Source organism: Lissotriton helveticus, chromosome 1_1 (genome assembly GCF_964261635.1).
Source record: "Lissotriton helveticus chromosome 1_1, aLisHel1.1, whole genome shotgun sequence".
Taxonomy (NCBI): domain Eukaryota; kingdom Metazoa; phylum Chordata; class Amphibia; order Caudata; family Salamandridae; genus Lissotriton; species Lissotriton helveticus.
In genome coordinates this window covers 536,497,876-536,519,299 of record NC_136057.1, presented here as the reverse complement: position 1 = coordinate 536,519,299, position 21,424 = coordinate 536,497,876, and the positions used below count along the sequence as shown (strand labels likewise).

The following is a 21,424-nucleotide window of genomic DNA, read 5'->3' as shown; positions in this document are numbered from 1 at the left end:
TATTCTTATTTGCTAATGAATTATACATTTGCTCACAACACAGAGATTTTGCAGTTTTGGTAACTTCATAGGCGGAAATAATGTATAAAAACCCTCGACTTTGGGTGTGGAATCAGAACTTCTCTGAGACTTTTCCTATGCTGGTAGGGATGCTTTCTGTTTTACTCCTCATGTTGCTGCGTACTTGGGACTTACAATATTTTGAATTCTGCATGACTCTGTAATGCCTATTTGTTGTGAGTCTTCATGGCATTAGATCTGTATCGACTTACTTTTGAATTTTATAATGAAACCCAGTAACTAATCCGCTAGTCCTCAACTGAGTTACTGTGTTGGGCCCTTAACTTAACTGACTGTATTTCTGTTATTATTGATGTGTTTGGAGATGTGTTAACTCAGGGACACATTGCCTCATGAAACTGAACGTTAACACGGTCTCCAATCAACTGAATGTGGGCATTCTGTTGAGGTAAATTTTGGGGGGTAATCAACATTTTCGGGGCTCACTACAATCGCTGGGTTATGAAATGTTTTTTAAGTGGACATGTCTGTAAAAATAAAACTGCAGTATAATTTTACCTAAATGCGAGCAAAGTCATTTCAGCGAATAGTCAGCTTTTCTTTTGAATTCAAATGACTGTGTCTTTTATGTACTGTGTATTCATCACTGTAGTCCCCCGTGACCCACGTCTACAGCAGCAATTTGCACAAAGGCCTATTTTGACAGCATTAATGACACACCACACACTGACATAATTTTATAATTGGAACAAACCCAAAGGGATACAAGTAGTGGTGCTAATGATGCTGATTACAAATTTAAGTGGCAGCTAAAAAGGTCCCCGGATGGGCCCACGTACTAACGCCTGACAACATCACAGAAAGGCAGCTGACGATAATAATATCTTGTAGCATGCGGACATCTCAGACTCCACGGCTGATGCATCTTCACCCTCCAGCGGATGTACGACATTGTGTCAGTTAAAGCACATGGTTATCCACAATCACAATTAGTCAGAAAGAAACTAGCTTCACATTTGCACAGGTAAACGGAACAATGGGTGGAGTGTACAGGTGAGGTGCACAGGGGCCGTGTTTGCTTGACTAGATAAATGCAGCCGAGGCTCCAGGAGCTGCTGAGGCATCAGAGCTACCCTCAGGGACACTGGTGGCCAGGTGAGTGGATGACACAACGTATTAGTTGGAAATTGGCACTGGAAGAGCACCACTATTTAGTGTGACAAACAATACGGATTGGTACAATAGCCATTTCAGCTTCCGAAACTTGGTTTGCTACTCCATGTTTTGGCTTGTATGATGGTCTCGGAGTAGGATACATAGTCCACTGACACTGATAAATCAAGTACCTTAATACTGGGATTTTTGGGATAACGACACAGAGATTTCCTAGGCAGACTCCATTTCATCACTCGTCCAAACATGTCCATGCCCTCCACGTAACAATGAGGTATTATTAGATACTAACAATGCCCTTTTCCCTCACACACGCAACTTTACTACACATCAATGAGGCATTGGAAAAGGCTCTAGTCTTTCCAATTCAACCATAAAAAAGTATTGCACTTGCTTAAATCTAAGCAAACCCAGCAGAACGTTCCTTCCTGGTGTGCTGTGTGCCCACATTTAAGTGTCCTCTTCCTTCTTTTTACATAGTTGAATTTGGTCCAGGGTTTGAAAATGTCCATGAACGAAACAGTCGGAAAGACACTGCAGGCTCTTTAAGGCTACTTCTCCCCAGTGCTTCTCCATCGAAAGGTATCGTTCTGGCAATGTCCCGGCACTGCAGAGCAGTGGCCCTCCTTGGTAAAAGACTAGCTGTTCAAAAAAAATCTGAAGCGAGGGAAGATGGGTGTTCTTCATGGTCTCACCTGAAAAAAAAAGTAACAAGGAAAAATGAAAGTATTAGAACTAAAATTATGACTTGGTAGGAATATTACAAATATTTGCAAAGTTTTGTAGAGTGAAAGGAAGTCACTGATGTGGAAGGTGCGTCAAGTGCCATCTTTTTCTCCCATATGATCATCAAGCTCTCCATAGCGAGACCTGAAATCACACCTGTAGTACAGGCTTATAAATAATCTTTCTACGTGAGAAAATCCAAACACAAATTTCACATAATTTTCCAAAGTACTTTTTATAAGTGGCTTTAATGGGTAACTACAAAACAACTTATCTGTAACGTGGACCTGTAACTCAGGGAGGAAGCATGGACCATAGGATGGAAATTCTATATTACAAACATTAACTCTTGCCATATTTGCTGTCCTTGAGTTTGCCGTATAAACATAGCTTATCTATGGGTACTGCCATACTAATACCAATTACATGGCTGCAGATCTCCTCAACAATTTGGCTGCACTCTTCAGAAGAGACACGGTGCGATGGAGCAACTGAGATGTTATTGATAGCCGAGAAGACATGCAACTCAAATAAAAGTTGAATACGTTTCAGCTACTTCTGGATAGACATTTTAATCGTAACTAGCAGCAAAAAGTAAATACAGTAACAACAATCTGATGTTTAATTTATTTAAGCGTCATGGAGATTAAACTGAGGTTACTGCATGGTGGTGTGCTTCAAAGGATGTAGTATCCAGTAGAGTTGCTGTAGCAATGAAAATCTGATGATATCCAGCCCAAATAATTCTGGCCAGCATGGGCGACCAACGTATCTGAGAAGACAACCACTGAAAAGGCTTTGCAACAGGATTGATTGAAATGGAGACAAAAATCTGTTTCCCAACTGCTGATTAAAGCCATAAGTTTATTTTCTTCCAAGCCATTAACTTGGTCTTGTCAGACTACCTCTGCCCATTATGTTTAGATGACATGATCATAATCTTCTCCATTTCAGACAAATTCAAAATGCCAGCAGATCTACTGCTCCTTGGTCCACACAGTCTGAAGAATATCAGAGGTAATACCCCTGCACAACAATTCCAAGATTGTTACATTTCCTGCATGAAATGAGAATTAGTAGCAGTGTTCTCTATCTACCAATGATCATGAAGGTGCTACCTGACCCTGGCTAACTGCTTTTGGCTGACTCAGCCCTGCTCCCAGCCTGGCCCGGCCCTTTTGGACCTGCTTCTGCTGCGGCACCAGACTGAGGCCCCCTGCCTGCCTTGTCTTCCTCACTCTCCTCTCTTTCTGTCCTTTACTCCAGCAGGAGTAAAGGACAGAAAGAGAGGAGAGTGAGAAGTTGCTTACAGCTAAGATACTCCTGAGATCAATGTACTGGTATTACCCTGCAGGTAATGCAGGCCCTTGCTCTTACTAGTTCGGCTCTCTCTTGTCAATTTTTGCATCTTTGAACCTTTGCACCATTTTTGTCTCTTGGTACTCTCCGTCACCTTTTGCTTTCTTGTGCATTTGTTTCCATTCTGTATATCCTTCTGCCTCTTGCATACTTCTCATCTCGTGCTGCCTGCATTTCTATCACACTTTCGGATCCACACTCACTCTCCTGCTGCTCTTTTTTAAGTGCTTTCACTCTTCCCGCTCACTTTTTGCACTCTATCTTTTTGTCATTTTTCTCCTTCTTTTTAGGTCTCGGCCTGATCCAGCCCCTGCGCTGGTCTGGCTGAGACATTTAGTAGCTGCTTTGAAAAGTGCTACTTTCCCGGCGACCATCTTACTATGACGTGCACAAGCGCGCGCATGACGTGCACAGCTTCCATCGTGCACAACTGCCCATTGGCCGTGTTTCCTGATAAGGTAGTTCACTACTGGCGGGTATTCCGTTTAAACGTGAACTCCTGTTTTTTTAATGCGTAATCCTAGTTCTGGAGAAGCTTGTGCACTGGACCAGGTATGTATTTTTTAGATTTGTCGGCTATCTTCTGCGGGTGGCTGAATTTTAGTTCTGTACCTCTGTGTGTGACTCTTAAGAGAGGTTTCTACCCCGTGTAAGCCTTCAGTTGCAACCCGTAGTCTGAGAATTCATTTGGTAAAGTCAACATATTATTCCATGGGAAGAGCTTCTTTTCCCTCCGGTTCATGGATATTCGAATATAAGAGTGGCTGCATCTTGCTCAGAATCAAGAGATCCTTCTATCTCTGGCATTAGCAATGCAGCCACTTGTGCATCTTTGTACACTTTAACACAACACACAATTCTACACCAGATGGGCTCTCATTGCATTGCTTCTGTTTCTTTTATATTGGGAGCAGGGCAGTTTAGAATGTTTCTTCTGCAACAAAATCTTAGATATTGAATTTCAGGGTTGATGTATTATTTTCCAAATCCTCTTCTCAGACCTAGAACGTACAGTACCTCAGGTTGTCATGGTTGGATTCTTTCTCTCGAATCTTCCTCACTTCCAAAGCCCTCCTTTTCCCTTACGTCCCTCTGCCTAATCTACTTCAGTTGGCTTGGAGGGTTGCTGCTTGTTAGACCAGACCAAGTAGTGATGGAGGAGTCTCCTTTATGGGCTCAAAGTAGGGGCCCAAAGGGAGAAAAAAAATGGTGCAAGCATAGTTGCAGGGCTCTGCAAGGCTGATATATGTTGTATCGGTAGGGGTATGAATGAAAGTTGAGGTAACAATATTTGGGACTGGTATGTCTTTTTGCATTGCCTTATAGTTATTTGACGTTACAAGGACACTTAGCCTGTGGCTTCTTCTATGATTTTGGTCATGGGATTCCTGTGTGACCAGGAAAATCGTTGCTTGGTTGGTAGTACTTAATCACAGATATTGAGCAAATGAGGCATGTCTCGCTTCTGAATTGAACGCATCAAATCCTTGTATTTAACAAACTAATTAATGTACCATTCACCAAGATCTTCAGAGAGCCATGGGAGTAACTTGACAGAACGATGTTCAGATATTAAAGGCGTACAGTAAAGCAGTTCTGTTCTGCGTGATAAAGAACAGTGTTTTTGTTAGAAATACCGTAATGGTGCACAGTCTTTTTTTTAACAGGAACTCCGCTATATTTGTTTAATTAATTTTTTTTTTTTTAAACCTTAACATTTTCCTTTCTGTATCAGATATACCCTCATTTAACTTCCAAGGCAGTTTTACCTCCTATCTCAAGACTCGGTCACTGTTTGTGCACGTAAATGTACGCATGTGAATGTTCATGTGCCAGAAGCAACATTCCTAAAACCATTTGGGTGTCTAGTTTTTACACTGTTGCCCTATTGTACCTTCTTGGATTTTATGGTAGTTATTGGCCTTTCAGTGGGATGAATTAAATGTGGGTTTGGGGGGTGAGGGGGGTTAACTCAAAGAGGAGTGGCCAATGTAATGGTCATGATTTAAAACATGTTAACTAAAAATCTGTGCTTAGCATAGTGTGCCTGGGCTGGAATTTTGCTGCCTTTCCCATTGCATCCAGACACATAATACAAATAACATTACACCTACAAGTCAGGACTATTGGCTCTGTCAGTGGTTGTCAGTTGCATAAGATAAATAAGCAACAACTAAAAAAAGAAATCAAGAGCCTTGGCATCTGGATTGACCAAGATCTTAACTTCAAAGCCCAAACGAGGAAGACCGCTGGAACATGCTTTGGCCTCATGCGGACAGCACGGAAAATCCTCCCTCTAATCCCTCTCCAGTCCAGAAAACTCTTTATTCAGGACCTAATCATCTCAAGGCTGGACTATGGAAATGCCTGTACCTAGGGGCCCAAAGTTGGTCATCAACAAACTGCAACACGTCCAGAACGCAGCAGCCAGGATCCTCACTGGGACAAAGCCCAGATGCTCCGCTAAACCTGCTCTCTCATCACTACATTGGCTCCCAATTCAAGAAAGAATTATCTTTAAAACTCTCTGTATCGCGCATAAAATCCTTCACGGCAAAGGCCCCCCCATTCTGAGACCGCTCATCAAACCTCACAAAGCCAACAGACAGCTGAGATCAAGTACCCTCTCCCTGGCCAGCGTTCCGAGAATAAGAAGAGCACGGTCAGGGGGACACCTCTTCTCATACAACGCCCCAAAGCTATGGAATGCCCTTCCCCTCAACATCCGAAGGGAAACAAACCTATTGGCCTTCCGCAGGCTACTGAAAACCTGGCTCTTCCCTTGAACATCCCTCCTCCCCTGGATCTAGCATGATGAGTAATAGCGCTGGGATGCCCACGGGTAGCTACGCGCTTTAGAAATCCAATTGAAATTCAAATTCAAATTCAAACAACTACAGCTTTGTTGTTTATAATATTGAAAAGGCTTTAATTCTGACATGATGAGACTGAAAGAACTATAAGGAGTCTATTGAAGTTGCATCAAAGGCAGTGAAGGGTGGCACTGCTTTAGAGTTACATTTTATTTCTTCACACTGAGAGTGTGGGCACTAATGGAGAGCCTGGTAGGGACCTGACTCAGCACCTGCTTTTTAGAACTGCCAGTGCTGATCACTGGCAGGACCTGGCCGACTTAAAGTCCAGGGTAGTCATATTTAAGAACTATGCCCGTTCTTTTTCTGGTTTAGTTCTCTTACAGGTTCCATGCATGGTTGCTGAGGTCTGCTATTTTAAAGCCATTAGTGATTTAGTATTGAGTGGAAACAACGTCTTTATTTGGATTTTCTTGGTCCCAGCTAGGGCTGGACTGGTAAACCAAAACAGCCTTAGCAAAAATGCTCAAACTAGCCCCGCTCCCTTCATCGCCTCACGCAATCTGTCTGTCCATCCATACTTTCTCTCCCTAATGGTTTTCTCTCTACCTTCTCTCTCCCACCCGCTCTTGCTCTCTTGAAGCATTCCCACAACTGCTGCCATTAACCTAATGGAGCTGGGAACGTTTTAGAGGCGCCAAGAGTGGTCTTGGATTTTCAGAACCGACCCCTGTAGGGCTCCAGTCCACCAGGAAAACTCCGATAGTTTTGCAGCACAATATCCTTGGTGTAGCAACATCAGCTGTTGCATGGCTAAACCTTGTACCTTATAAGTGTTTATCTAGTCGAGCAAAAGTTCCCTTTGGGACACCTTATTCAAGTGACAACCATTCAGTACATAAAAACCAAACACAGTTAGATTAACAAATTAAACTATACTAATGAGGCAAAACACAAATGAAATTATGAAAAGATCTGGACAATTTATTACACAATGCAATGTTTAAAAGCAGTAATTCAACAATAATTAAAAAGAAGGAAGAACATTAGAAAGAAGGAAACAATCAATTCCTATTAGTTAAAAAGGAGGTAGATGCAGAAAATTAAATTCAACAAAAGTGTCAGAATTATTGTTGAATTACTGCTTTTAAACATTGCATTGTGTAATAAATTGTCCAGATCTTTTCATAATTTCATTTGTGTTTTGCCTCATTAGTATAGTTTAATTTGTTAATCTAACTGTGTTTGGTTTTTATGTACTGAATGGTTGTCACTTGAATATGGTGTCCCAAAGGGAACTTTTGCTCGACTAGATAGTCTTCCTGGTACCCCATCCCTTTGGCTGCGGGGTCCCTCTCTCTTTTATTAGCCTTATAAGTGTTTAGCCATGCAACAGTTGATGTTGTTGCACCAAGGATATTTTGCTACATAACTAAATACTTATAAGGTCCCAAACCGAGACCTATTGGCTATGCCAATGCTTGTTTTTTTGGCATTGCCTATTTTGCCACTTCCACTCTCCTTTTCTAACTCATGTTGCCTTTTGCCACCTTTTCTGTTTTTTTCTTTACTCCTTTGCAGCTATTTGCCCCCAGCACAGGACGATCACATGCTGCTTCCCACGTTCTTCTGCTGTCTGTTCCAGTCATGCCTAGACACGTCCACTGCCCCCAGGATCTCCTCTCCCCTTCTGGACTTTAATGGCAGCTGCAATGCAGAGGCACTGTTTGTGTGTCAAGGACAAGCCTATCTGCGCCCAGAGACATGACCCCTGGCCCTTTTCCCACCCACCTCATCCACAGATGCTACTCGGCCACTGATCTATGCTCCCTGAACACCAGATATCCTTCAGCTTACTTCCCCATGCTTCCCTCTCCTACAGTGAAGGTGCCTTCACCTAACCTCCTGATTTTACTCTGCATCCCCGCCAGCGATCACTGCCAATCCATTTCCTCACCTAGTGCATACATCTGCCCCCACACTACACCAACCAGCACAACTCTCTAACCTGCCTCCTCCTCAATATTCGATTGATCATCAGACAGACCATTGAAGTACGGGACCTCCAGCATAATCTCTCCCCAGACCTTCTCTTCCCGACTGAAACCTGGCTCTCCCCAACTTCGGCCCCCAACATCCCAGTAGCTATTCCCCCCAGCTTCAAGATCGAAATACAGGAAAGAACCAGCAAACCCAAAGGAGGACTAGCTATCATCTACATAGAATACATCCACTAGATTTTAAGCTCCACATCTCCAGCAACACCTCTCTTAAGTGGGCTTTGCTCTACCTACCTCTGACTCAAGATCCAACTTTGGAAGCACCATTGAGAGAGCGCAAACTGATAAATGTATGAGTACATCACACTTATCTGTAGTAAGCATAATTCATGAAGAGAAATGCCATGAGTGCTAATAGTATCTGCAATTATATCCTAAATGTATAGCTAATGTAGAGATTTAAGTAGGTGTGGAACTAATACAGAAATGTGTGACATTATATGACTTTATTAGACGTGATTATTTTGAATCCATGTCGTGAAGCTGTTACAACATAAGATGGTATGCGGTAAAACGCAGAACGTGGTAGGCCTCAGGGCCAGAGCTGGAGGGAAAGGGAAGGTGGTTCTTTTCACGACACAGATTGTTTTAAGGTTTTTGGTCATTGCATTAAATAGGCCATGATTTATAGAATTGTTTACTTAATAATAGAATAAGAGTATTAACATGTTTTAATTAAATGAAGAAGTTGAATGCTATAATCATAATGAGAAATATTGTAGGCCTGAAATGTTTTAGCATTGATTTACACGTACATGTCTGGGCTGAGAAATGTTGCAAGCCTTTTTAGAAGTTTATGAGAGTTGGGTTCTTGGCGGCAGATATCTGTCTGCAACAGGAAAGGGGGGATCCAATTATAAATGAATGAATAGAGGTCTGTTCAGTAGACGGCCCAGACATGGAGGAGGGTTTTGGAATGTTTAAGGGGTATCAGCGGGCCGGAGAAGAATCTGAGAAGCAAGGTCAACTCTAACGTCTGAGGCCCAATACAAAGCATCATGGAAAAAGCCTGAAGTTGCACCACGTGAGGGGCGTTCCACAAGGGGCGTCTCAAAGGTTGTTGACTGTTTTGTATTAGGGACAGCACCCCTGGGTGGAGTTAGAGCAGAGACCTGAGGACCCCTAAGAGAGTGGATGGGTAGGCAGAGAGGGGTCATGACTGGAGAACTTTAGGTTTTCACCAAGAGACTTAGAGTGAGTGACTTCCCTTGGGGGTCATTCACTGCTGACACCTTTGTTAGGTTGGGATTTGGTTAAGTAGGGATACCATCTAGAACAGGGTAGGGACGCCTAACCTGTGTGTTTTTTTCCTCCAACCTAAATGAAGGAGAGATATGCGTCTATGCTGATAGCTTTGCTATTTTTAGAACTTGTGTTAGTGATTTCTGTCGCTCGTCTGAGGGCTTTTCGAGAGCACATGTATGTAATTGGACCTGTGTATCTCGTGAATCTCATTCTGAGATGCCTGTATTTGCAGCTCATTATATCTTTACAATAAACTTTTGAAAACTAGAAGTTGTCCGTGATCTTTGAGAGTAGAGTCCTTTCTTGGGTGAACTAGCTTGGAAATAGGTGCACTTTCTTTCCTTACAGACAGGCAATAAAGGTTCAGTCGACCAGATCGAGGTTTGGATCAATAGATATAAGGTATCGATCAAAATCTCGCCCTTTCAGTTGGTAGCTATAGAGGATGGTTGCCTTCTTGAGGACGGTGACCTAGGCCAGGTTAGCTTACCCCAAGGCCCCTAGAAATCGATGATCGGAAGAACAGCCCGCTGGAGAAGATCCGGATGACGTGAGACAGAAAAAGCAGCAGTATCGGTTGAGAGTGAGTATAAAGGGTTATGCGTGTTAGATTGCGGTGTTTTGTATTGTATCTATGTTGTAATGTCTGGCGGAGTTGAATGTCTGTAGAGTGACTGTGGAACAGGTTGTGAGCGCGCGCAACCGGTGGAAATCTTAAGTTCAAGGAGAGCTTAAGTGGTTCGGGTGTATCGGACACCCAGAGTAATTGTCAACTAGTGTGAAGGGGGTCATGAGGTACCATTGACCACCCGAGAGACCGAGATAGGGGGAACGTAAGAGTGAGTGCGTGAGTAACGGACGCTGGTCGGAAGTTACTGTGTGTGTAAGCAACCTATCAGAGGGACGATAGACATCTCGTCAGTTGTGTTGACAATTACAGATAGACTGTGGACGTACAGTCGAGAGAAGTGACCGCTTGGACGGAAGTAGTCATTTTTCGGTGTATGAATGGGACGCATGCATAACCGGGAGACGAGTTGAGAAAGGAGGGGTGCTGCTGCGAAGCGGAGAAAAGAGACGTCAGGTGGTGTCGCGCAGAGATTGGCTGACCGGAGAAAGACCGCGCTGTGATAGGCCAGCTAGCGAACACGTCACACAGGGTCGCGACGTGATTGGCCGACAGGAGAAAAACCGCGCTGTGATAGGCCAAGCTAGAAAAGCCGCGACAGGATTGGTGGATTGTCATCAGGAAGTAAACAGGGTAGCGAGGCTGGATTTTGTGCGCATAATTATGAAGTGTTTTAAATGGTTGAAAGCGTTGTTTAAGAAAGAGAAGCGGGGATCGTATGAAGGGGAAGAAGCCCCGCCGGAGGGTACGCCAGCTCGTTACATGGCAGTAAATGTTGGGTTGCATACGATCCTGTGGATATCAGAGTGGAGTAAGATTACTGAAGGAAACGAGGAACTGACGTTCCCGAAGTACGGGACGTTCAGATTAGAGGTGTTACATCGATTAAAATCAGTCATGACCTCAATTAGACCCTTGCCTAGACCAACCCAGTTTGAAGCTCTTGAAGCATGGATTAGGGCAGCGCATGAAAAGAATATGAACAGACGACAAGAAAGGGTGAAACGATCGGTAAGGGCAGTACAGGATGCTAGGTGGGATGCAGATGCTAAAAGATGGAGAGTGCATAATTTGGAAATAAATAAACTGTACCCAGTGTTAGAGGCGCCAGTAAATAAAAGCCCCCTAGAAGAAGATGATGAGAGCGAAACAGAGGATAGCCTGATAAACAGATTATTGACAGACAGGCCACCCCCATATAATAAAGCAGGGGGAGAGGTCGAGAATACTGAAGGAGAAAAGGGGGGCATTGCAGGAGAGCATAGACCGCTTCCCAGTTCACAGTGGGATCCTGAGCCAAAGAAAGAGCTGTTCCAGCCTAGTCAGGTGCAGCAGGTGGTCGGTAGGTTTGTGGTACAAAGAGCGCCGGAAACGGAAAGTGCCACATCCTACCCATTACCAGATGCACTACAAGTACCTGTTACCATAGGTCCTATAATATCGATATATGACCAAGAAAGAGCAAGAGGGGAAGAACGGGTACGGAAAGACAGAGAAAGAGCAGAGAAGGCTAGGAGGAACGATACCACTAATTCCCCAAGTCAGATGCCGATACCCAGAGAGTGGAGTACACCGATGCACACAGCAGGGGACCCGGGAGGAGATCCTGGGGGCCCTAGATGGCCAATGGATCTGAGGGGATCTGGACGAAAATCCTTTCAAGAGCTAAATGAGTACATGAAGCAGTGGGATGAGGCAGTGAAGGCTCAAAAGTGCATCAATGCTGCAGAAGCAGAAAGGGAAAGACAGGACAGCAGAGCACGGACTCACTGCGGGGCTGGGGAGAGTAGCCCGGAGTGGGACTGTAGAGGGAGTAGGGGAGTCACCCATTGGGCCCGGAGTGGAGGTAGAACAGACCTGGAAAACGGGGGCCCCGGGAGTGAAGGGGTGGCGCGCCCAATACTCAGTGAAGGGGAGAGGAGAGCACAAGAGTACAGAAACAGCTTTAAATGTCCACACTGTGTGCCCGGCACCAGAGAACTGAATGGGAGTTGTGAGAGGTCGCACCATAGTCCCTGTGATGACGGCAATGAGCGCAGCCCAGGGAATATGGGGAACCAGGAAGGATCGTATCGGATACTGAGCGATACGAGGCAAAGGGAGTGTAGCGACCAGAGGGAAAATAACAGAGAGATGTGCGGTGAGAGGAGGGAAGAAGAAGAGAGTGGGCAGAGAGAGAGTGGGGGTAACAGGCCCGTGTTCCATCACCTTCCTAGATCGGATGGCCGAGCATGGGACCTGGAGAGATGGGAGCGAGGGAGACCACCCATTAACTCTCCCGAGCCCAAACGCAGAGCTCGAAGTTGGGATGGTAGGGAGACCAGTGAACCCCCTTCGAAAGACATATTGCGAGCTGAGATAAAAGCCAAAAGACTCGATGTCTCCAGTTTAAGGTCAGATCTGGATGACATGGTAGATGGTACCCTGCCTTTAGAAAGAATGGAAATGTATGAACAGGATGAAATACTGTATATGGCAAAGGACATTACTCGAAAAGCGAGAGCAGTCCATGAGAAGTTAGTCGAACTAGCAGGCAAATATATGGTGGATCTGTCAAGAACCAAGGCATTACAGGGTAACCACAGGCTACATTACTCAGATCGAGACCTAGATGAGAGGAGAACGATTGGGCTGAAAACACACATAAGGGAACTGATTACTGGAATAAGGACATGGAGAGCACTAGATAAATGGGAAGAGAGGTGGTCCAAGAAAGGGACCGGCAGGAGAAGCATGATTGGTATGACACCAGGACAGCAGGGAATAGAAGCTTACCCTTTGCGTGAAGTGGCAAATGGGAACTATGTACATGTCCCTTGGAGTAGGGGAGATTTAGCTGCTTTTACCACCTCTTTCCCCAAATTACGTGAAAGCCCAGTGGAGTGGTACAAGCAAGTGGAGAGATTTGTAAAAATCTCAAAGGTCCTTTGGATAGATCTGAACACGCTGTTTGACATTGTAGTACCAGGCGACCTGTGGACAGCATGCAAGGTTAGCGCTGAGTGGCCCATAACAGAGCCAGAGAGAGATGCCAAGACTAATGGGCCGTCCGAGATTGTGATGGCAAAATACGAGAGAGTGATGACTTGGCTGAAAGAAAAGGTGCCAATGCAAGACATAGATTGGGTCAGAATAGACCGAACAAGACAGGAACCCAAAGAGACAGTTCATGAATATTACGAGAGATTGCTGAAGGCGTTTAAACAGTATAGCGGCTTGGATGTAATGGATCCAAAAGACATAGGGCAATTTGTGTCCAAGTTCGTCCTGGGACTGAGACCGGATATTAGTTTAATGATTCAGCAACACTCGATTTGTTGGCAAACTAAACCCCTAGATGAAATACTGAGATATGCCAGGTACTGCTGCGATGAGATAGACTCCAAGGCTAAGAAACTAAAAGAAAAGCTGATGGTGGTACAGATGCAGGCAGCAGGAAAGGGGGGCCAACAGCAACAGCAGCAAGGGACAGGTACCGGAGGAAAGAAGCAGTACAGTCAGAACAAGGGTAATGAGGAGAGTTCCACCTTTAGACCCAGAATAGACATAGCTACCTTGAAGAAAACGACTAGGTGCCACCAGTGCAACGAGCTGGGGCATTGGAAACGCGAGTGCCCTTACAATGTAGAGATAGGAGAGCAAGAGATAGAGGAGGAAGAGGTCCAGAGCGCACCTATGAGAGGGGCGACGCCATACCAAGGAAAGGTGCTCAAAGGGGGGGGGGCTCCTCCCCGAGCCCAGTTCCCGCAACCTCCTCGAGTAGGGAGTATGGGTAAGACCTATAGACAAATGCCCCTGTTTGTGGAAGGGGAAGAATGCTATTATGTGGACCCATTAACCGGACAGAGAGTGGAAAGAGAAGACTGCACCCTCGGGGCAGCCTTAGAGGTAGATCAGAGGGGACCCTATGTGGAAGCAGAAGTAGCAGGGTGCCCTACGACATTTCTGGTGGACACAGGAGCCACTAGATCCACGATCAGATCAGCTGCAGTTCCAGACCTGCCCATGTCTGGAGAGACCATACAGGTGGTAGGGGTCGCAAACAGGAGAATAACCAGTCAATTGACAGAACCGGTGCAGGTGAAAATAGGGAAGTACAGCGATGAGCACCAGTTTGTGGTTTGCGATTCAAGTCCTGTGTGTCTGCTAGGAAGAGACCTGTTGTGCAAATTGAATTGTACTATATACTGTACACCTCAGGGAGTGGAGGTACTGACAAATGATGATGATGCAGATTTCAAAGTCGCAAACTCTAGAATATGCGTGGAGCTGTACCCTACTTTGACAGTAGACGAGCTCCCCTGGGACTTGAGAGAGACAGTGGCACCAGAAGTATGGGATTTCACTGGGGAAGAGATTGGATTGGTCAAAGGGGTGGACCCAGTGAAAATTGTAGTGAAACCGCATGCTGAGTTCCCAAGAACACCCCAATACAAATTGACTCCAGAAACGATTGCAGGCATAAAACCCGTGATCGAGTCCATGATTAAACAGGGAATACTGAAAGAAATCGTGGGTAGTCCATGCAACTCCCCGATTATGGGTCTACAGAAACCAAATGGGAAATTTCGGATAGTGCAGGACCTTCGAAAGATTAATAACATAGTCGTTTCATGTTGTCCAGTGGTACCGAATCCATCAGTGATACTGTTTCAGATTCCATTCCAAGCAGAGTGGTTCACTGTGATCGATCTTTGCCAGGCTTTCTTTTCGATCCCTTTGGACGAAGATAGCCATTTTCTTTTCGCATTTAAGCTGGAAAATCGCGTCCTAACATGGTGTCGTATCCCTCAGGGGTATACAGAGAGCCCATCGATCTTTAACCAGCTTTTGAAGAAAAATCTTGAAAGTCTAGTGCTGCCCCAGAAGTCAGTTCTGGTCCAGTACATAGACGACCTCCTTGTGGCGTCAGAAACAGAAGAAGCTTGCAGGGAAGACTCCATTGCTTTGTTAAATCACCTAGCTGCCAATGGGCATAAGGTATCCCCGGGAAAATTGCAGTACTGCCTGACAGAAGTGCAGTACTTGGGACACAGAATTGAGAAAGGCAAACGAAAAGTGTCACCAGACAGGATAGAGGCGATCATGAAAATGAATGCGCCTCAGACCCAGAGAGAGGTCAGGATGTTCCTAGGGATGGTGGGTTATTGCCGACAGTGGATCGTGAACTTTTCACTGAAAGCAAAACCTTTGCAAAAACTGACGCACAAGGAGGTGAGTGATCCGGTACCATGGGACAAAGACTGTTTGATGGCGTTCCTACAGTTGCGAGAGGACCTGTGTCGTGCTCCGGCATTGGGAATGCCTGATTACAATAAACAATTTTTTCTTTACTGTTGTGAGAGAGAAGGTTGCGCGTTGTCTGTGTTGGTCCAAATCCATGGGAATGCCCGTAGACCAGTTGCTTATTTCTCGGCTACTTTAGACCCAGTAGCCGCAGCGTTGCCCGGATGTCTCAAATCCGTTGCTGCAACGGGTGTCAGCATTGAGAGATGTGAAAATATCGTCATGGGGCACCCGTTAGAGGTGTGCGTGCCACATTCTGTTGAACTGTTGATGACCAGGACCAAAACACAGCATCTGACCAACAGCAGGCTCACGCGCTATGAGCAAGTTATTCTTGCTGCAGAGAACGTGACCCTCAAGAGATGCTCTGTTTTGAACCCTGCTACCTTAATGCCACTTCCAAATGATATTGATGATGATGATGAATATACAGACCATGACTGTCTCGATGTGACTGAACTATGCACCAAACCCAGACCCGACATCGTAGATGAGCCACTGACCGACCCAGACGAAGTTTTCTTTGTCGATGGCTCATGTGTAAGAGACGAAGTTGGGCAGTTGAGAGCAGCGTATGCTGTTTGTACAATTGAAGGAGTTGTGGAAGCAGGGTGCCTGGAAGGAGTAAACTCCGCTCAGGTAGCCGAGATTATTGCCCTGACACGTGCTTGCTTAGCAGGCAATCAAATTCGAGTCACCATCTACACCGACAGCCAATACGGGTTTGGGGTAGTTCATGATTACGGGCAGTTATGGTCTCAAAGAGGGTTCATGACTTCTTCAGGCTCTCCCATTCGCAATGGAGAGTTTGTGCGCTTGTTGTTAGAAGCATTGCAATGTCCAGCAAGTATCGCAGTTGTAAAGTGCATCGCACATACCAAAAATGAGGACTTTGTTTCGAAAGGCAATAGGTATGCTGATGAAGTTGCGCGGTATTGCGCAGAACAAGGTTACTCTTTCACAGAGGTGGATGTGGGTGGAATAAATGTAAGAACTGAATTAGCCATGATACTGGAAACTGTTGATACTTGGGATGAATTGTCAACCATGCAAGAAAATGCTCCTGATTCAGAAAAGGAAACATGGGAAAAGGCAGGATGTGTAATGGGTGAGACCCATTTTTGGGTCTCAGCAGACGGCAGAGCAGTGTTGCCCAATGAGATGGTGAGTCCAATGGCTAGACTCATACATGGTCCAGTACACTTAGGGAGAGATGCTATGCTGAGAGTGTTTAGACAGACTTGGTACAATCCTAAGTTTAGAATAGCAGCAGAAGCAGTGTGCCAGCGTTGTGTGACCTGCCAGCAGCTGAACGTAGGAAAAAGAACACCAGTTGCACTAAGTCACATAGGAAGGTCTGGAGGTCCATTCAATAGAATGCAGATAGATTTCATTGAAATGCCAAGATGCAACCGCCTTCGCTATGTCCTGGTGGTTGTTTGTGTGTTCTCCAGATGGGTTGAGGCATATCCTACACGTAGGTGCGACACCCTCACAGTGGCTAAGTTACTGCTTAGAGAACTTATCCCTCGTTTCGGGGTGCCGGCCTTTTTGGAATCAGATAGGGGAACACATTTTAACAGCGAGCTTGTGAAGATGATCTGTGTAGCACTGAATATTGACCAAAAGCTCCATTGCAGTTACCGACCAGAAGCCTCAGGAATTGTGGAACAGATCAATGGAACGATCAAGTCCAGAATAGCTAAAGTCTGTTCCTCAACGACCCTGAGTTGGCCTGATGCCCTGCCATTAGTCCTCATGAGCCTTCGTAGTACCCCAGACAGAAGAACAGGGTTGTCACCACATGAAGTGTTAATGGGGAGAGCAATGAGGCTGCCATCTATTCCAGCTACTGCATTGTTAAATATCACAGATGATATGATCCTGGACTATTGTAAGGGGCTGTCTGACGCCATGCGTTCTGTGTCCCTTCAGGTGCAGGCTGCAGAGGTTCCAGCGTGCCAGGGCCCGTGCCATGACCTGTATCCTGGGGACTGGGTCCTGGTGAAGAAACATGTGAGAAGAAGCTGCTTGGATATTCGTTGGCGTGGGCCCTACCAGGTCATCCTGATCACCAACACAGCTGTAAAGGTGGGAGGCCTGCCCAATTGGATCCACGCGTCACATACGAAAAGGGTTCCAGCACCTCTGGAAACAGCTCCTCTCTCGGATGGACGTCCAGCTGAGGACCAAGAAGCCATAGAGGGGGCTAGCCAAGCTGTAGAGGTGCCAGCGGAAGCAGGGAACGAGTCTGACCAAGCTGAGGACGGTCAGTACAACAGCGAAACAGAAGACGCTACAGAAGGAGAAAATAGCTGGGAGTACGAGTCTGACCCTGACAGGTCTGAAAGAGAGCGAGAACAGACCAGAAGGAGAAGGAGTAGAAGGGCACGTGGAGAAGCTAATTGGCCGCAAAGAAGGAGCTCTAGCCTGAGGTCAACTCCAGAGTTAACCCTTCCTCCGATATCAGAAGACTCAGACCCAGAAGAAGGTGCTCAGGGCGCTGAAGCACCGGACCGAAGAAGGTCAAGAAGAGTGCGTGTGCCTAACAGAAGATACTCCACACCTGAGTGGACATATCTGGCGACAAATGTCTGTGAAACCGGAGACAGGGAGGATCCGAGCGGTGGTGGTGTCCAGTTCTGAGCCCATTATCACCGTGGAAATACGATTGTTGGTACCCGGTGTCGAACAAGAAGGGTCACTAACATTCGTGCTCCCCAGACCTCCCCGCCTCAGCAAGTTAAAGCACATGTTTCTTACAGAATTGCAATTCCCCGACTTTGGTACAACGATAACAGCACATGAAGAGCACACTCTTCGCTTGGAAATATTGAACTATGCTATTGAAGCTGCAACCACAAATCTGATAGTCGATTGTTAAAGGACTTTGTAAATAAAGCAAGCAGAAAAAGAAGATTACCTAGCGCCCAGGAAGCAGAGAATTTTAGGGAATCCCTTGAGTTGATGGAGAAGGGCTAGGGTTGTCTTTTTGAACTGTTAAAGGACTTTTGCGAAGAAGGTTGTCAGCCTCCAACTGTGTGGATTCTAAAGACAAAAAGGATTGAAAAGAGACTGTAAAGGAACGAGAGGAAAAGAACTTTTTGCGGAGATAAAGAGAGAACTATATAGTCTGACGAAATGGAGGCCGGCACCCCGAACCGCAGAGCTAAATGTATAATAGGTACACTAATAGTAGGAGTGATATTATTAATAGCTTTAGTGGTAACCATTTCTTATGTAAAGGGACATGAAGAAGAAGTAAAGGTAATTGATGTGAGTTCTGCAGGAACGCTTACACCTACTGTTGCAGGTGAGAAAAGGGAAAACACTCAAGAGAAAGCGTTATTGGCTGCAGAAGCCCGCAGGTTACATGTAGACGAGTCCCAAGGAGACTTTAGGTCAAATGCTTATGCTAAACTTTTGTATGAATACGTGGATGCCATGGAGGTTAAGGATTGCTACGTCTGCATGCAGTTGCCTGCGTCTGTAGATGAAGGAATTCGATACCATCACCTCCCTCTGACATATGGCATTACATGTAGCTTATTGCTTAGTATATTTTATGAGAGAGATAGTTTTGAATACTATTTCTCTAATTATGATTCAGTGTTGCCAGAAGTCCCAAATTATAAGCAGATGAATAAATGGGATTACTGGAAGAGTGAAGACAGATTGGCCAAGTTCTTCATTCCTTGGATTACCTTAGATACTTCACATGCCCGTAGAAATAACCTGACATGCAAGGTGTCAGAAGTCGAGAAGAAGTTCATAGGGCAGGTGGATGATCGTTACAGGAGACAAAAGATTTTGAAGAAATCAGGACAAGGGAAAATAGATTGGACCGAGGAAGAGAAGTCACATAAGAGAAAGGGTAGTAGTGGTCCAATAGCTTTAGATAAAGCGCAGAGAGGAAAGTTATGTCTTCACCGAGCCAAAACGTATTATGAAAATGTATACGTGGGTGAAGTTGACTGTGAACATGCTTTTAATTTAGAGTACTACACTAAGGATTTCCTGAAGGGAATGCAAGTGATTCCAAATGTGTATTTTGTATGTGGAAGAAATGCTTACGTGAGACTACCTGACAACTGGTATGGATCATGTTACTTGGCAATTGTCTTCCCCAAAATATATCATGCACAAGACTTATTGATCATTGAGGGCCAGACATCAGCGAGGGGAAGGAGAGATTTAGGCGATGCAGAAATGGTTGGAGATGTTTTTGGAGCTATGTTTCCTCTTTTGGGAATAATCCTTAATGATGTTAAAATTAGACGACTGGCAACAGTTGTCGACAGGTTGTCTGCCAGCACTGCTCAGTCCTTAATGCTGGTAGAAGGAGAGATGCAATCGATAAGGGCTATGGTTCTTCAAAATCGTCTTGCATTAGATGTCCTATTAGCAAAAGAGGGCGGAGTCTGTAAGGCTTTGAAGGTTCAGGAATGTTGCACTTACATTCCAGACCTTTCAAAACCCCTTGAGAAAGTTATTAAGAACATAACTAATATTCACAAAGAGATCGAAGACTTGAGTAGAGAAAATGTCTGGGAAAAGGTGGGCCACGGAATGAGTACAGTTGGAGGGTGGTTTTCCACCTTAGGAAAAAGCTTTATTTGGTATATCCTAAAGCCTATCATCATAATATTGATCTGTGGGATAATATTGTGGGGATTGGTGAGGGTATTCAAATGGTACAGAGCAAGAAGGTCAGAAAGGGCCCAAAGAGAGCAGCTGCAGAGATTGGCTGCCATACAAGATAATCAGTACAGGAGCCTGAGAGCTCTGGAAGCGCAGAGAATGCCAGCAATAACTGCAGTTTAAATGTTAGTGATGACCCCGAGAGGTCATCAAAGGGGGGAACTGAGAGAGCGCAAACTGATAAATGTATGAGTACATCACACTTATCTGTAGTAAGCATAATTCATGAAGAGAAATGCCATGAGTGCTAATAGTATCTGCAATTATATCCTAAATGTATAGCTAATGTAGAGATTTAAGTAGGTGTGGAACTAATACAGAAATGTGTGACATTATATGACTTTATTAGACGTGATTATTTTGAATCCATGTCGTGAAGCTGTTACAACATAAGATGGTATGCGGTAAAACGCAGAACGTGGTAGGCCTCAGGGCCAGAGCTGGAGGGAAAGGGAAGGTGGTTCTTTTCACGACACAGATTGTTTTAAGGTTTTTGGTCATTGCATTAAATAGGCCATGATTTATAGAATTGTTTACTTAATAATAGAATAAGAGTATTAACATGTTTTAATTAAATGAAGAAGTTGAATGCTATAATCATAATGAGAAATATTGTAGGCCTGAAATGTTTTAGCATTGATTTACACGTACATGTCTGGGCTGAGAAATGTTGCAAGCCTTTTTAGAAGTTTATGAGAGTTGGGTTCTTGGCGGCAGATATCTGTCTGCAACAGGAAAGGGGGGATCCAATTATAAATGAATGAATAGAGGTCTGTTCAGTAGACGGCCCAGACATGGAGGAGGGTTTTGGAATGTTTAAGGGGTATCAGCGGGCCGGAGAAGAATCTGAGAAGCAAGGTCAACTCTAACGTCTGAGGCCCAATACAAAGCATCATGGAAAAAGCCTGAAGTTGCACCACGTGAGGGGCGTTCCACAAGGGGCGTCTCAAAGGTTGTTGACTGTTTTGTATTAGGGACAGCACCCCTGGGTGGAGTTAGAGCAGAGACCTGAGGACCCCTAAGAGAGTGGATGGGTAGGCAGAGAGGGGTCATGACTGGAGAACTTTAGGTTTTCACCAAGAGACTTAGAGTGAGTGACTTCCCTTGGGGGTCATTCACTGCTGACACCTTTGTTAGGTTGGGATTTGGTTAAGTAGGGATACCATCTAGAACAGGGTAGGGACGCCTAACCTGTGTGTTTTTTTCCTCCAACCTAAATGAAGGAGAGATATGCGTCTATGCTGATAGCTTTGCTATTTTTAGAACTTGTGTTAGTGATTTCTGTCGCTCGTCTGAGGGCTTTTCGAGAGCACATGTATGTAATTGGACCTGTGTATCTCGTGAATCTCATTCTGAGATGCCTGTATTTGCAGCTCATTATATCTTTACAATAAACTTTTGAAAACTAGAAG

The 21,424-nt window shown here is 45.0% G+C and overlaps 1 protein-coding gene across 6 annotated transcripts in view; it reads right to left on the bottom strand.

Annotated features, from left to right (window-relative positions):
- Positions 1-745: 745 nt before the first annotated feature.
- Positions 746-21,424, bottom strand: part of PTPRO (protein tyrosine phosphatase receptor type O) — a 1,002,672-nt gene continuing 981,993 nt past the window's right edge. For 4 of the 6 annotated variants that reach the window (XM_078674014.1, XM_078674016.1, XM_078674017.1 and 1 more), the window contains one exon: positions 1,750-1,889. The gene's annotated coding sequence lies outside the window, so the exon portion shown is untranslated. Of the gene's footprint in view, positions 1,890-21,424 lie in introns of all 6 variants that reach the window. The other 2 variants (XM_078674019.1, XM_078674018.1) reach the window with 1 other exon arrangement.